Below are 18,539 nucleotides of genomic sequence, written 5' to 3'. Positions count from 1 at the left end.
TTTAATACTTTCACTGAAGTCACACATTTACCCAACTGGAAATAGCACTTGCAGTACCCAAATCTATCTTTACTTCAAACTGACAAAAGAAACCATTCTGAGAGTACAGTTAACTATTAATTCTTCCACCACAAGAAATGTAAATTCAATTGTAACCTCCTTAATGGTGACAGATATGCATGTTTGTAATTTTATTTCTCTTGACTTTCTTCCCATGGGGTCAGAAGTTCACAACTTTGAACATATAAGGCTGGTATGGAATACACTTCTTGATCTCATTAAATAAACTCATTGATATTACATTGGACGAAGCACCAGTGTTGAATACAATAGGTACTAAACTATTAGCTACTTTGGCATTTATTGTCACCTGTATTACTTCAACGGCATTTTCGTCACTCAGTACCTTGCCTGCGTATAACTCATATCTTGCATCTTGGTCTTTAGTATAACATAAAAAATACATGTTTTATAAATGCATACACCCACTTTCCCTTTCGATCGTCGTCAGAGGGCTTAATGCAGCCAGTTGTTGTTTTCCAATAGTGGCATCAGTATAGCACCATTATTGTCAACCACCTTGCCTATATGCACTATATGTCCAGTGTTATGGCAATTTGTGTCTTGGTTATTACATAAACCCGGTTCTCCTTGCCTGGTTTCTTTACCTTGTCTGGGCCCAACCGTTACTGGTCTGTACTCATTGCAGTTCACACTATTTGGCCTCCTATAATCTGTAGCGCCTCACCAATCATTATATCAGTCTCAGTTGTTTGGATTTAGTGAGTACTAGTACCTTGGTTCATACCCATACCCGTCTCTCACTTGATAACCATTGTTTCTCCAATAACCGAAGTTTCTCTGCCTGTTATCTGGCAGCGACGTTTCTAGGTGTCAAATGTGGTTGTTGTCGTTACTGGGCTGATGGTTTTCATTGTTTTGGACATTTGACAGTGCATCTGTATTATCTCCTTGAGTGAATTTCGTCATACAGTGCATTTTTTATGATTTGGTCCAGTTACACAACAGTGCAGTGTGGAATTCTCTTATAACAATTACAGGTTGAATCTGTTTTCTCTCTGTGGAAAAAGCCCGAAACTGACAATATTTTAATGAGCTTTCAGTGACCAACATTGATGAAAGAAAGGGTCCTGTTCCCAATGAGTGCGATAACGACATGTGTAGCAAGGGGGCTAATTTATTTGGTTTCTCACTGGCATCAGTAGTTCATTATATGCGCCAAAACCCTTTTCATTGGCATTGTGAAATTACAGATGTGAAAATGTATTTTCTCTTTTATTTAGTATGTTCTCCTGCATGTTTCTGGTATTCACAGTTTCATTTGCACTATCTCTGTCAGTAGCCAATGCAGAACAAATATGCTGTACAGCATCTTTAGTGTCCATGTCTACCTTAGTAAAGATTTTACTTTCTTCCAGAATGCGATTTTCACTGTGTAGCGGAGTGTGCGCTGATATGAAACTTCCTGACAGATTAAAACTGTGTGCTGGACCCAGACTCGAACTCGGGACCTTTACCTTTCATGGGCAAGTGCTCTACCATCTGAGCTACCCAAGCATGACTCACGCCCCGTCCTCACAGCTTTACTTCTGCCAGTGCCTTGTCTCCTACTTTCCAAACTTTTTTATATTCTTGTTTGTCTATCAGTTTTTCGATATCAGATACATAGGTTTGATGCAGCAGTACAAAATTTTCAGCTCGTGTGGATTTGCTGTCAAACTCCTCAAGATTCGTGTGGTCATTCAACTTCCGTATGTCTTTGTCAATGCGTTTTTGTTCTAGTTTTATAGGTACTACATCTTCTGATACTTTCTTCATTTCATCAAGAAGTTCATTAAAGATTGATTGTAACTCTAAAACCTCTGCCTGAATTGTATCTACGTCCTGAGTTAGCTTGCCATGTGCTTTTTTTAAAATGTTGAAAATTTTTGGCTAGAACTGTTCCTTATACGAGGGTTGGAACTTTAATAGTGGCAACTATTTATTTACAGCTTGTACAAAATAGATTCGTGTTTCAAAGTTTTACTAACCTTCAAAGTAGTCACCAACATAGTGTATAATCCGTTGCCAGCATGTGGAAGTCATAGGATACTCATAGCAGTCCCAGTTGTGTTGACAGTTCGGGGGGCGCGGTCTATTGCCTGACGAATTTGTAGCAGTTCTGAGGCAAAAGCCGTGAAGTGCTTCCTTCAATTTAAAAATCGAGTTGAACTCATGAGGACCAATCGAACTGTCGACACAACTGGCACTGCTAAGAGCATCCTACGACTTCCACATGCTGTAAACGGGTTATACACAATGCTGGTGACTACCTTGAAGGTCAGCAAAACTTTGGAACACGTATCTATTTTGTACAGGCTGGAAATAAATAGTTAACACTATTGAAGTTCCAACCCTCGAATCTTCAAATTTTTGATCAAACTTGCTCGACATATTTGTAAAATTTTGGTTGAGATCATTAAACATAATTATAAACATATGTTTTCAAATTTGTAACATCTCATTCATGCCTCTGGCCTCAAATGAAGTGTCGTTTCCTAATTTTGGGGTGTTCTTTTTCTCATAAATTTTTTGTGTTGATTAGATAATAGTTTTTTGAATGCCTCTTTGTACTCACAGTGTTAACATTTACATATATTACCCTTTCTGAATGAATATTGGTGCCTATGGACTTGAAAATGGAGAGGATCGGCTTTTACCTCTGCATTTCGTAGTATTTAAGTTCCTGTGAGCTAATTGTGATCTGACCAACGTTTTTTCGTTCAGCCTGGATTCAGTGGTCTGAGGTGATTATATGTTCCACTGTTGCGCGACTGTAGTACACTAGTAATTCTTACTTTATAGTTTCACAGAGAAATAAGTAAAAACTTATGCTTTAACAACATCGGCAATTATATTTTCCACAAAAGTATTTTTATTACCGAGCACTGTTATGTCTTCTCGGCACAACCGGGTCTCTGAACCTCTCATCACAGACAGAAGAAGCTAGTAAAGAATAACTAAATGTAGATAACGTTTATCCTCAAAACAAAATGAAAAAAATACGACTCTTCCTTCCCTCATCATATTTAGATACATTAAACAGAAATTTGTTAGAACCCTCTACACATCGCTCCCACAGAGATCATGAAGACGAGATTAGATTAATTGCAGTATGCACAGAGCTATTTAAGCTATCATGCTTCCTGTGCTCCATACGAGAATGATATGGGGGAAAAGCTTTAATAACTGGTACAATGGACATACCTTTCTGCTACGCACTTCATAGTCGTTTGCAGAGTATACAGGTGGATTTAGATATTCCGACTTCTTATATCTTCGATGGTAACTCATAACCTCATTTTCACTGTTCCCTACTGAGTTAAGTAAAATGACATTGTTTTGATGTTTCATGTAGTGTGTATACATCACATTTTGACAGAGATATCGCCTTCTGTTTGATTGATGTTCAATGTGGATTGGGCTTTATTTTTCTGCACACTACTGTTGTGCTTGGCGACGAAGATGTTCAGCAATATTTTGACATGCAATTATCTGAGGTACCATAACTCTATATGCAGATGAAAGATATTCGTCATATGAAAACACCTGCTGGTGATTATAAGTGATGTAAATTTTATAGTCTCTTGGGAACAACCCCAGTTATAAGAAACATCATGGAATATGATGTTTTATGGAAGCAACTGTTTAGCAGAGAGCAGTTCCATATGTAAGTGTAACGAAAGGAGAAAGAAAACCTCATAATGATTTAAGCCATAATAAACGATGCATGAGGGTTAATGAATAAATGAAACAAAATATTATTGACTACTACTATTTTCATTCGCTATTGTCTTATGGCACTATTTTATTGGGTAGATCGTCATTGAGGAAAATAGTGTTTTTTTGTACACAAGCATGTAATAAGGTGGATGTAGGATGTCCACTCCAGTACAATTTATAGACATTTAGCCATACTGATAAAAGCCTTATGACACATTTACTAGATTATGAAGTTTGTTGCCAACAATCACTCATAGTTTGAAAACAACTGTAACATTAATAATTATTAAACAAGGAGGATAAATGATTTGTACTATTAATCACTTAGCTTTAGTATGGCACAGAAAAGCATAAGATATATCTTTGACTAACTGGTCAGTGATGTAAAGAATTTAATTGATGATTAGATTAACTTGAAACATGTACTGAAAGCATACCTGATTGACGACGACTTCTACTCTACAGAAAAAATTAGGAATGTGTAATAGTATTATTGTGTGTATGTACATTTGTGTGTGTGTTTAAGTGAGGGAGAGAGACACATTGAACATGGCTATGAATAAATCAGTGTATGTACATAAAAGTAAAGCTTAACGTATCATATAAATACTCAGCATGTTACTGCTGGTGATAAGATATGTTACAATTGTAAAACAGACTCCTACCTACCATAGCAGATGATCCAAGGTACGATACACGAAATCTGCAAATAACTAACTAAGCTACATGTAAAGGCCAATGTACACCCACCATCATGTCACATCAAGTCATGTCATGTTATGTCATGTCACATCACTTTCAAACATTTCACAAGGCGTTTCAAATGGGGGCATTCACTCAGGCTGTCAATGTGCCAGCACATCACATCACGTCACGTCAAGATACCTTGGGAAGAAAGTTTTGATGATTCTATCATCTACTAAAATCGGAAGTTAACCTATTTTCGACGCATTCACTCCTGTTAAGGAGCATATCCACTAGCATGTAAAGCTGGGGTCACACACACAACAAAAGTGTCATCACAGTTAGTGGCATACTGCAGTTGTAACGAAATTGCAAGTGTGAACTCCCAGTTTTCAGTGGCACAACTTAGGGGATGCAACATTTGTCAAACTACAAAAGTTCAACTTTGTTGTCCTTAATGACACTGCTTTCCTTCCACTGCCACTCCCTGGTGGCTGTATTTCTAAACACATTCACTTAGTCCTAATTATCATGGAGTAATTGCTGCTATACCCGATTCGATTTCAATATGTATTCGTTGTGTTACTGAAAAAAGTCAAAACAGTTATCAGCAGGTACACTTTTGCAGCTTCTGGCACAACAAGAACAGCAACCTATGTTTGATTTTTTGCAGCAGTGCTGTGTGTGTATGTGTGTGTGTGTGTGTGTGTGTGTGTGTGTGTGTGTGTGTGTGTGTGTGTAATATTTGCAAACATATGATAGATCCTACAGTCTTAAAAGATTTTTGAATGAGTAAAGAAACTTAATATATATAACCAGAAAAGCGAGTCATATAAGCTTGGTAATTTGTGAGATCAAGCCTTGCATAAATTGTGGATTATATGGAGGAAATAGTTCTAGAGTGTGATGTGGCAGCTGTTAACCTAAAAGTTAGTTATACGAAATGCCTATATCAATGAATAGAATAAGATTCTAAAGTCATGGAAGAGTGGCATGTCTGCCAATGATATCTACAAGCCAGCTGTTGGTTAGTCTGCCATTGCAACAGCATTTTCTTCTCTGAGTGCTATTTGTTTTATAAATGTGTTAGTTTCCCTAATTTATCATTGTGCGAAATCTATTTTCGGATCCCACATTTGGGTTTCGTCTTCCTTGTATTTAACAATCGTCACAGCTCTAAGATCACCTGCACCATAACCTTTGTACCCACCCATATTATTTCAATTGACGCCATATTGAAAACTGTGCAACTATGTAGAATTTGTGACATCTTGTATGAATGGTAGCTCACAATGACACTACCACAAGTCACAAACTGTAGCGCCACATTAGAAGCATGTATTAACCTGGCTTAACATTTGGGTTGTGCCTTCCTTGTATTTGTCTCTTGTCACAAGTCTAATCCTATAACCTGCATTATAACATTAATATCAGCTCATATGATTTCGGTTGACATCATGTTGAAAGTTGTGAACTACATAGAATTTATGACATCCTGTGTGAATGATAGTTCATAGTGCCACTACAGAAATCCCCAGGCTGTGACTTCTCATTAGTTGCATTAGCTGCAGTGTGAAATAATTTTTCAATTTATATTATCAAGTGGCAGATATAAGGGTATAAGTAGATCTCACTTACCTTATCCATTATGTTTTTTCTTGTAGAACTAGTAAATTCACAAACAATTGTATTTTTCTCCTTAATTAGAGCTGACTCTTTTTACTTCAAATGTTATGTTATTGTGTTGACAAGGCAGACCACAGATCTCTTGTTATCATTGAAATTAAATTAGACAAAAACCATAGTAGCTATAAGGAAAACTGTATAAATAATGAAAAACTAAGTTTATATTATCAAAACACAAGGAGGCTAACGAACAAGTTAGATGAAGTCCAAGAACATAGAGGTTGTTGATGTTATTAATAAAGTTCATACATAATGTTTTCGTGAACGTCATAGAGAGATGAAGTCTAAATGATGAAGTTGATTAATTACTGTCTAGCAAGGCACTGTTGTAGAACTATCTTGGGGAAAGGTGTTGTTTTAATTTATATATATAAAAAAGGAAATCATATACGGTTTTAGAAATAAATAGCCAATGTATGGAGCAGCATACAGAAATTTGTGGAGTAGAAATTAGTACAAATGATTTGTCAGTTGTTGTGTTAACACTTTATAGATCTCCTGCAGGAAACGTGAATGTATTCCTGAGGTGGCCAGATACTCTTTTATTCAACTGGTGTCAAAGTCCAAAAACTTAATAATTGCAGGTGATTTCAGTGTCAATTTTCCAAATGAGAACACTGTTAAAGTAGATTTAGAACATCTAGTGGATCCTTTTAACCTGGCGATATAGTAGATTTTTCCAACGAGGGTACTAATAGCTGTCAGAGTCTGGTTGACAATTTCTTTATAGATACGTTGAGATTCAACAGTGTCAGTGTATGTCCAGGTGTTAATGGCCTTTCTGACCATGATATTCAATTGCTTACACTCACTGATATCAATCTGTGCAACGGTTCTGTGAATTCTTGGAAATATTTTAGGATAATAAATGGTGAGACTCTTAAAAATTTCAATTGCAGTCCGCAAGAGGTAGACTGGAGTCCAGTTTTCAACAAAACTGATATAAATAAAAAGTATAATAGGTTTTTAAATGAATTCATGTTGCTTTTCGAAACTACCTTTCTCAAAAAATAATAAGAAACAGCCCTGTAGGGACGAACAAGAAAACATAGCTCACTGCAGGAATGAAAACATCCTGAACAACAAAGAGGATGCTATATAATGCTATCAGAACTTGCCATGACCCAAAGATACAGAAGCACTACAAACTTCACTGTAACACCTTAAAAAAGTAAATAAATGTAAGAGTATGTGCATAAAACCAGAAACTGTTAAATTAGAAAACAAAATGAATACCATTCAAGATGGGATAAAGAGGGAAACTAGCAGAAAAACAGGAAGCAGGACACACATAGAAACTAAAAAAGCGTAACAATGTTATACAGAAACCTGAAATGGTTGCAGAGATATTAAACAAGCATTTTTGACTACAGCAGAGAAGCAGGCTGTAGAGGATCTGAAGATGAAACAACACCTCTTCTACAGAAAACTATTAGCAACAGAACAGTGCAGATTTCTCTGTCACATGTTACTTTAAATGAGACTGAAAGAGTAGTTAAGTCAATAAAAAATAAAAAGTATGTTGGTGTGGACAATATTTGAAGAAAAATATTGAAATATTGTTATAAATATGTAATTCAAGTCTCGTATAACAAATTCAGTACATCTCTGCAGGAATGAATTGTCTCTGATAAATTAAAACTGCCTGTAGTGATGTAGCTTTCAAAAAAAAGGTGATAAAACAACTGTCACAAACTATTTCCCAATCTCCCTTTTAACTCTTATTTTCAAAAATTTTTGAAAAACTTCTGCAGAGAATGGCTGTCGATCACCTAAACCTCCACAATATCCTTAACAAAAGTCAATTTGTGCTGGTCTTCCTACCAAACAAGCAGTAGCCACTTTTAACAATCAGATTTTGGGAGCCATTAACAAAAAAATGTCACCAGTAGGTAGTTTTCGTGATCCCTCGAAAGCCTTTGGCTGTGTAAACCATCAAATTCTTTTAAAACGGCAGAATATTATGGTTTAACAGCTACTGTCAGTTCGTGGCTTCAGTCATAACTTAAGTATCAGAAGCAGTCTGTAATGCTGAAGGGCTTATATGGAAAACGTGCATCATCTGAGTGGGGCACATTAACTTCTGGTGTGCCACAATGCTTTATTTTAGGTTCACTGCTATTTCTTATTTTCATTAATGACCTCTTACTTTGTTCTAATACAAATAGCAAATCTCCCTTTTCGCAGATGATGTCACTATTCTCATTGACAGATTGTCAGAAAATAGCATTGAATTAACTGTGAACAAAGTTTTCACTGGAATATTAAACTGGTTTTCTTCAAATGGTATCTCACTCAATGCAGGTAAAACCCATTATATGTGATTTCACATCTCACAAAGAAAACTTGAAGAAATTTATATAAAGTGTAGAGATCTGTCGCTACATAAGGTTGATGATACAAAATTTCTGGCCTCTTTCATAGACAGGAAATACAATTGGTCTATGCACATTCTTCATGTTCCTAAAAGAATCAGCTCAGAAAATGTTCGGTCTGAATTATCCCTTTAGTGGCTGAAGCATATACCATTGAGGCTTCCTACGTTAACTACTTTCATTCATTAATATCTTATGCAATTATACTGTGGAGGTACCAACCTCTCACAAAAAGATTTTCACTGCACAAAAAGCCATTAGAATATGGAACCGTGTCCAGCATAAACATTTTTGCAGGTACGTGTTTTGAAGGTTGGAGATCCTTACCATCGCCTCACAGTGTATTATTTTTTTGTTCAGTTTTGTCTATAGTAGCTCTTCTCTCTACAAAGACAGTAGAAGATGTCAAAACTACAACACAAGAAACAAAAACATTCTGCATATTAAACTAAAAAATCTTAATTTGCCTCAAAAAGTAGTTTATTACTCCATATATTCATATAATTATTTATTTTAATGTTTACCATAACTTTGATCCCTTATGTATTAGTCTACCTCCCTCAGTGAAACACGGTTTTCCATTAATTCGGTGCTCTTCTGTAAATGACATTTATTTTCCATTACGTCGTTATTATCATGTAAGTTATATTTTAACTCTATACAATTTGACATGTTCCATATCGTTGGAGTCACTCGCTATCTTGTTCTACAGAACACAAAAATATATAAAAAATAAATATCTAATGAACATCGCTTCATCAACTTACGTTTTTACTTACATATACTATGGATGTCAGCTCTGTTCTCGCTTTCAGATGTCTTACCTCGCTTGTGGAAGAACATTCAATGGAAAAAGATATGTAAATGTTATGGAACGTATGCAGTTTACCGCAAAACAAAACAGAATAATAAATTAATGATTAGGAAGAAAAAGAAGTGGAAAATCCACTACTGTGATACGAGTGAGTGCGGTGAAAATGTGTTAACCTCTAATGTTGGCAGACGAGGTCACTGTTAAAACTTTCTTCTATATCGGGATGTGATGTGACGTGATGGTCGTATGAATTCGTCTGCAGTGAGAAAAAAGAAATCCAACTCACAAAAGCACAAAATAAACTACTATGACATGAGCAAGCTCGGCGAAAACAGGTTAACTTTAGATGTTAGTAGACAGCTTAACCGTCATACTTTCTTCTCAAGGAGCCCTAACAGGACATGACGTGACGGTCCATTGACAGATTGTGTGGCTGTTGCCTTTTGAAATGTATGTTAAATATTTTGACGTGACGTTCTCTCAGGATGAATCGGCCTTCAGTGCGAGAAATATCCAAATCGTCATGGAAATTTTGCAATTTGCTACGAAAACAGAGAACAATACTAAAATAACAACTGAGAGGACACAAGGGTTAAATACACTGTACTATAACATGAGCATGTAGTTGTCATCGTAGGGAAGTTAATAGAAATACACAAACCCAAAATGATGGTTGATGAACAGCGCTTTATTACTAGTAAGACTGCACAAGCTGAAAGCACATATTTACAATTCAGTAGTCAGAGTCAGACTGTTGGAAGCAAAGAATGTATGTGTTAACCCTCCCCAGGAATACATCAGAGAGGTTACTTTGTCAGAGGTTGCCCATTTGCAACATTTATCACCCACTTCGCAGACTGCAGTTACCACAGACCACCTCGCATCCCGCCCCCGCCCCCCAATATGGATTTCAGTTGAGTGGGGGAAAAGCAAGTCGACTTCACTCAGTCCAGAATGTAATCCTGTAAGCGCTGTGGTAGAAGGCGTGGGCGGGCAAAACAGGAGTGCTATTCGTCGTCCTGACGCGTGGGTGCGGGTACAGCTGGAGCAGATGTTTGTTTTTCGATGTGGTGCGCTCATGACGTCACTTATGAAATAAACTTGCTTGATGATGTTGATCAATAATGCTGCAAATCCTGTTGTGTCATCTTTAATGCCGTAGCTTTGTAGGATCTTTTCAGCAATGTGGAATCACCTGGCTGCGTATTGAGCTGGTAGACTGGTAGTTTGTGGGCCGATCCATGTCTGAAATTAATCCATAGCTATCACGTCCCCACTTCCTGGGCACAAGCTCGGTGGAGAGAACTCGCGAGGTGTTACCAGCACAGTAGTAGCTATGGTAAACATTTCACACCCAGCTGGTTGGTCTTGGTAATTAATAGGGAATGGGCTTTCATATCCATTGACTGGTGCAGATGGAACTGATAACATGCGCGAATGTCTGTCATGTGAAACAGGATGCAGAACAAGAATAAAGTCTTGTTGTTGCTATACTCTGTGACTGTTTTGTGTAAAATCACCGATACTGAATAGGAGCTGTTGTTGTGAGTATTGTTCACATTAATAGATACCGCCGACAGTGGTGGTCACACAACATGCCAGAGTTACACTTTCACTTTTTAGACTGGCCTCTTACCACTTGAAAATCATCGCATTGACGATTCATATTTTGCATGATTTGTCTCACACTGTGTTGTCCTCGTGGTTGCTGCATTGTTGGGTGTAGTGTAGCATTACTATATGTACTTCATAGACGAAAAACTAACAACATTTGCTGTACTCCAGGGTTACCACTGTAGTTATCGCCATAGGGAAGTTAATACAAGTATGCGAACCTGAAATGATGCGTGACAAAAGAGTCTTCATTAATATCACTGCTCCAGCTATAAGCACATATTTACAACACACTTGTCAGTGTATAAATGATGGAAGCCAATAATGTCTGTGTTGACCGGCCTCAAGCGGATGTCAGAGAGATTACTTTTTCAAAAATTGTACATCTGTAACGTTTTATGACTGTTTCACAGCCTGCAATACCCACAAGTGACCATAGCGAAAATAGGTTAACTTCCAGCTCGCTAAGTAAACGAAGACTCCGTCAAAACCTTCTTCCGGAGAAGCCTTCACGTGACGTGATGTGCTGTGGCAGTTCGTTGGCGATCTGTGTGAATGCCGCCATTTGAAAAGCATTGTGGAATGTTTTGACGCGACTTCTACATCTACATTTAAATCTTTACTCTGAAAACCACCGTGAGGTGCATGGCAGAGGGTAAATCCCATTGTACCAGTTACTAGGGTTTCTTCCTGTCCCATTCACGTATGGAGCACAGGAAGAATGACTGTTTGAATGCCTCTGTGCATGCAGTAATTATTCTAATCTTATTCTCACGATCCCTATGTGAGCAATACATAGGGGATTTTAACATATTCCTAGAGACACCATTTAAAGTGGTTCTTGAAACTTCGTTAATAGACTTTCTTGAGATAGTTTACATCTATCTTCAAGAGTCTGCCAATTCAGTACCTTCAGTAACTCTGTGGCACTCTACCACAGATTAAACAAATCTGTGATCATTTGTGTTGCTCTTCTTTGTATACGTTCAGTATCCTCTGTTAGTCCTATTTGGTACAGGTCCCACTCTATTGAGCAATATTCTAGGATGGCTTTAATGAGTGATTTGTAAGCAGTCTCCTTTGTAGACTAATTGCATTTCCCCTTTATTCTACCAACAAACTGAAGTCTACCATCTGCTTTACCCACTACTGTGCTTAAGCAATCATTCCATTTCATATCCCTGTAGAGTGTTACACCCAAGTATTTGTATTAGTTGGCCGATTCCAACAGTGACTCATTGATACTGTAGTCATAGGATACTATGTTTCTGCCATTTTGTGGAAGGCACAGTTCTACATTTCTGAACATTTAAAACAAGTTGCCAATATTTGCACCACTTTGAAATCTTATCAAGATCTGACTGAATATTTGTGCTGTTTCTTTCGTCATCTAAAAAAGCCCAGCATCACTATTAATATTGTCTGCAAGGTCATTAATATACAACACGAACAGCAAGGACCCCAACACACTTCCCTGGGGTAAGCCCAAAATTACTTCTACATCTGGCGATGACTCTCCATCCAAGATAACATGCTGTGTCCTCCCTACCAAAACGTCCTTCATTTAGTCACAAATTTCACATGATACCACATAGTTGGGTACTGAGTCAAATGCGTTTTGGAAATCAAGGTATGCTGCATCTACCTGACTACCTTGACCCAATGCTTTCATTATGTCCTGTAAGAAAAGTCCAAATTGCTTTTCACTTGATTGATGTTTTTGGAATCTATGCTTGTTGGTGTTGAGGAGGGCGTTCTGTTCAAGGTACATTATTATTTTATATTCTGACGTAATTGTTGTAAGAATTGTGACAAAAATATAAGTTAAATATTTATTTGACACTACAATAGTCCTAATCACAGTACACAAATTTTAAAAAAAGAAAAAAATTGGGTATTGTGACTATGGCTTCACAGTTGTAGTGTCAAATAAACATTTAAGGTACCTTGTTATGTTTGAGCTCAGAATTACAACAAATCGATGTAAGGATATTGGACGGTAGTTTTGTGGGTCACTCCTTGTACACAGTTGTGACGTGCTTTTTTCCAAGAACTGGGTAGTTTTTTTTGTTCAAGGGATCTATGACAGGTTGTAGTTGGAAGAGGGGCTAACTAAGTCGCAAGTTCAGTACAGAATCTGACATGGATTTCATGCTTGCAGTATGTCATGAGAGAAAACTGAAAATTGGGTTTCACATGATTGATGTTTGTGGAATTTATGTTGGTTGGCTTTGAGGAGGACATTCTGTTCAAGGTACGTTATTATTTTATATTCTGACATAATTTTTGTAAGGATTGTGACCAAAATACAAGTTAAATGTTTATTTGACACTACAATAGCCATAGTCACAGTACTCAGATTAAAAAAAAAAGAAAAAAATTGTCTATTGTGACTATGGCTTCACTATTGTAGTGTCAAATAAGCATTTAAGGTGCCTTATTATGTCTGAGCTCAGAATATGTTCTAAGGTTCTACAACTAATTGATGTCAAGGACATTTGCCGGTAGTTTTGTGGGTCACTTCTTGTACACAGTTCTGACATTTGCTTTTTTTCAAAGAACTGGGTAGCTTTTTGTTTTTCTTCCATTGAGCCCTGGAGCTTTGTTCCATTTTAATGATTTCAGCTGTTTCTCAACACCATTGACACTAACACTTACTTCATTAATCTTTTCAGTGGAATGGGGATTAAATTGGAGCAATTCTGTAAAGGAATATTTGGAACTGGAGTTGAGCATTTCAGCTTTTGCTTTGCTTCCCTCAATTTCTGTTCCTGTCTCATTCGCTATGGACTGGACACTAGCTTTAGTGCCACTAACATCCTTTACATATGGCCAGAATTTCTTTGGGTTCTGTGAAAGGTCATTTGACAATAGTCTGCTCTGGTAGTCGTTGAAGGCATCTCATATTGGGCTCTTGACAGCCAAATGCGTTTGAGTTAGCATATCTCTAGCTATAGTCCTACACTTTGTTTTTCACCTACTATGCAGTAAAATCTGTTTTTGTAGAAGTTTCTTTACAGTGACTGTATATTGTGGAGTTTCTCTTCCTTTACAGACTGTTCTTCTGGATACATTACTATCCAGTGCACTGTCAACTATTTTTTCAAACTTGAGCCATAGTTCCTTAATATGCTCCTGCCCTGCACTGAAAGTTTCAAGTATCTCATTGAGATATGACGCTACTGACTTTATATATATATATATATATATATATATATATATATATATATGTATATACATAATTCTGCTTGGTTTAGTTGTCATTTGTACTTTGGTCATTATTGTTGTCACAATCGTATAATTGCACCATGGTCACTGAGACCAGTTTCGATGTGGACATCTTCAAAGAGATCAAGTTTGTCAATGCCACAAGATCTGATACAGTTTCACCATAGGTGGAATTCTAATCTATCTGTAGTTTTCAGAGAAGGCATTCGCTAATGTCACACAGGATCATACCCAACACTAAAAAAACTGTAATTTTCCCAATTAATTGGTGGACAATTAAAGTCACTACCCATGATGACAGTATAATTGAGGAAATTACAAACAATTGAACTGAAGTTTTCTCTAAAGTTTTCGGTTACATCAGGAGACAAGTCTGAGGGGCGATAGAATACTCCAATTATCATTTTATGCCCACCTCTCATACTGAGTCTTGCCCAAACAATCTTACATGCAGCTTCAGTTTCTAACTCAGTGTATTTGAGTGTCTCTAGCCTACTGTGACAAATACACCAACTCAATTGCCCATTTGCCTATCCTTTCGATATGCACTTTAATTTTTCCCCAAAACCTCACTGCTATCAATTTGTGGTTTCTGTACCTAGTATTATGTGAGCTCCATTTCTTTTCATGAGCACTTCAAACTATGGCTCTTTGTTGCGAATGCTTCTTAGGTTTTCCATTAGGATTTTAATGCTTTTACCTGTGGGAGGCATTTCTTTCGATCTTACACTGATACTTCTGTGTTTAACTGGATTGGATGGAGAGTCCCATAATCTAAAAAAAAAACCTTGTGTACTCTCCACACGCAGTTCGCTACCTGAGCAGCAGCCTGTGATGTGGGGACCCTATAGTTCCCAACCCTACGGTGCAAGTCCAGTAAGTCAAAACCTAGTTTGTTACAGAAGCTTCAAAGTCTATCGTTTAGCCATTCCATTCGACTCAGAAGCAAAGAGCCACAATCAGTTCTGGGGACAATGCTGCAAACTGTGAGCTTTGTTGTAACTCCATGTGCAAGGCTGGTCTTCTCAACCTTCTCTGCCAGTCGCTGGAATGAGCCAAGTATGATCCCAGAGCCCAGATGACCAAGATCATTTGTTCCAACGTGCGCCAAAATCTGCAGTCGTTGCACCCAGTTCTCTCGATGGCTGTTGGAATTGTCTCTTCAACAAGTTGAATGAGGCCGCAGCCATACACACTGAGTACACCTGACATCCTTTCCTGTCCCTTGCTGTTTCCCTGAGGGGTACCATCATTCACCATATGTTTTAACTGCTGGTGAATAATAGACCTCTAAACTTTTACGCTTGCCTCCTCTTGATCCTGGACAAAACAGGTGAAGTGGGTCCCACTATCTCAGATTCAGTTTCAGTGAGAGAGAACACCTCAAACTTGTTGGTTAGAGGGATCGGTACAACAACCTGAGTCCTCTCTGGTTCCCGTCCACCCTATACAACATGCGTAGATCTACCACTGATACGCCATTCGCAGTAAAGTGGACGGGTAATGACAGATCCCGTACTTTTTGCAGAGGAGATAGGATCCACATGAGAGTATAGCACTTGTGGTACCTCTGGTACCAGTACCACAGGTACACGATTCTTGGGAGCTCTTCCAACACGCCAGTTCTCAGCAGCTGCCAATCGTTTGACAGTAGTTAGGGCGATTTCCAGCTGCTTATGAACTTCAAGCAATTTATCACATGTTCGAAAACAGTATTCACAGTGGAGCTGCGTTTTGGCTGGTGTAATGTATTACAAGGCAGCGAAAAAATAACTTTAAATTAAGTCTGCTGATTGTATTTTAGTCTGTTGCGCTACAAAGTTGCTAATTGCCTATAAGAATAGAAGCAAACACAAAATGAGATTCCTATTAAGGTAACACGAAAATCTGTGGTAAAAATTACTGGTTTCCTAAAACTTTTTTAGGTTCATTATAGTTGTTTGCAAACTCGAATACAAAGTTATTTACGACAGATGTAGATAATATATAGGGCTACTTATCTTTAAGGGAAAACCAGATGTAGCACAATATGTCAGTTACAATATCTGGTACTGTAACTAAATCAAAAACGCCGATTTACTACAAACTGCTCGTGGATTATGCAAAGGACAATGGCAGCTTTCGAAAATTCTCAAAAATTCACGTTTATTTGAGTTACTATACAATGAAATTCAGAGCTGATGCATTCCTGTCAGAACTGTGAACCACAAACATTGATCTGCTACTCAATAAATTACGTATCCAGGCCATTCGTACTGGTAACTTCCAAAATCATAGTTTTTTAAGTGTCTGGAAATTAATAAAAAAATTATCATGTAATTGAACAATGAAATTAGAGAAAGATTGTTTTGAATGAGGGTAGGTCTTCTCTTCTCAAAAATTTTAAAAGAGCACAATTACGTTTAAGCGTATAATCGACGATAACAGTATGAGTTTACTGCAGCAGTCGCCAATGTGCTAAATTTCGCAATATATTAAATACAAATGGGTATTGATACACTCAATGAAAGATTATACAGAAACGATGCAATCAGTAAAATAGGTGAATCTAGAACTTCAAATCGGCACATGGTTCTTGTACACCCGTTCCCACACAAAGGAAAATTCACTTAGCTGATTCTGTAAACAGTCCTACACTGGTGTGCCAAAGAAGAACAATGCAGCATGAGTTAAATGTAAATTGAAATGTTATGCGACTTTTTTTTGTAATGTAATAAACTTTTATTTACAAGTTAACAATACATTTGTGCAGATGAAAATATCTCTTCTAAGTTTCTTGTGTACATTTTCCATATCGTTTGAGAGTCTTTTTCTTTTGCTTTCGCTGTGGTTGCTTTCTGATACACGAATTTGGCATTCAAATAAACTATTTTGTTACGTTTTGTTCGCTTGGTAATTGATTCATAAATGTTCTGTGATTTTTATTTTAGTTACAATTCTGTAGGTGTCTATGGCGATGGGGCATAGACTTTTTCTTTCAGTTTTTGTTTTGTTTTGACATTTGGAGTCTGTTAATGCTGTCATTGCAAAATTGCTATAATTAGGGAGAGAACTGATCTGGCGCCATAAGGTGGCATTTCTTAAGCATTGTTTGTGATTTTAGCTTACTGACTATGACATACATCTAATGAACAATGAACAAGACAAAATAACTATAAATATGAGTAAGCATATAAAACAGGAAGGTGCCATATGTGATTTAGTGAGAGCTAGTCATGAATGGTGGTTGAGAGAAAAAGAGAGGGGGTGGGGGGACAGACAGAGAGAGAGAGAGAGAGAGAGAGAGAGAGAGAGAGAGAGAGAGAGAGAGAGAGGGGAGCACATTGACATACGATAAAAAAGGAATCTTTGCAACTCTTAATATTTGTATAGGGCCACAAACAAATTAAAAAAAAAACTTATATGTGATTATTGATCTGGGTTTCAGTGAGTTGCTTGTTTGGTAAATTACTTACATAAACACCTTCGTTGTGGCATGTGATGTTTCTCTGATTTGTTGGTGCTTTAACTTGATGTGCAATATAACTGAGCATAATCAGATCTTTTCTTGTGTCATTAACACTTTTTTCCAGTGGGGTGATGGAATTATTTTGTGTCGCACTATTTCACTTGGGGAAACACTGTATATGCGCAGCACACATTTTACACATGTACACACTTTGTAGATGCATTTGCAGGAGTGTTGGAGGGTGGGAGGGTATCTCTGGCAGCAACGACGAGGGCGTGAGTGGTTAGTGGAGAGGGTGGTGTGGCGGCTGTGGAGGCGGCGGCGGCGTCGGTCGCGGAGTGTGGGGACGGGGGGCGTCCTTGAAGGCGGCGTCCAGCGCGATCTGCAGATAGCTCTGGTACATCTGGCGGTAGTTGCTTTTCTGCCTGGCCCACTTGTGCTCCTCTCAGAGATCTGTGAGGAACTGCACTGCGTCCGTTTGCTTTTTTGTGCTTATAGCATGCGCTGTCATCGCTAACGTCCAGATGGTCGCGATGCGCTTGGGTCGTGGGAAACTTTTTGCAGCAGGGACCGTGAGAGCTGTAACTTCTATAGTTCGGTGGTCTGCCCTGTTCATGTGTGCCACCATTCTTCTGTAGTCTCCTGTATCTCCTGGTTTGTCCGACATGTGAAGCGGTGTTCCAGAGAGTCTATCTGGTAGCACTCTTCGGAGTTCGACTACTCGCGCATACTGATGCGTGCTCGACGCTCGTTCGTGGGTATGGCCTTGTGTACAACTTTGTACCACGTGTCTCTAGCTTCTGGAGGTATGGCTCTTTCCGAGACATTCTTCCAGGCTTGTGGCCAATCGTGGTCTGGAAGATTCGTCTCTATCTTGCTTCTACTTTGTTAGGGCCTCCTGTTGGGC

The sequence above is a fragment of the Schistocerca nitens genome, chromosome 5 (assembly GCF_023898315.1).
Source record: "Schistocerca nitens isolate TAMUIC-IGC-003100 chromosome 5, iqSchNite1.1, whole genome shotgun sequence".
In the NCBI taxonomy this organism is placed as follows: Eukaryota; Metazoa; Arthropoda; class Insecta; order Orthoptera; family Acrididae; genus Schistocerca; species Schistocerca nitens.
This window is presented reverse-complemented; position numbering follows the sequence as displayed.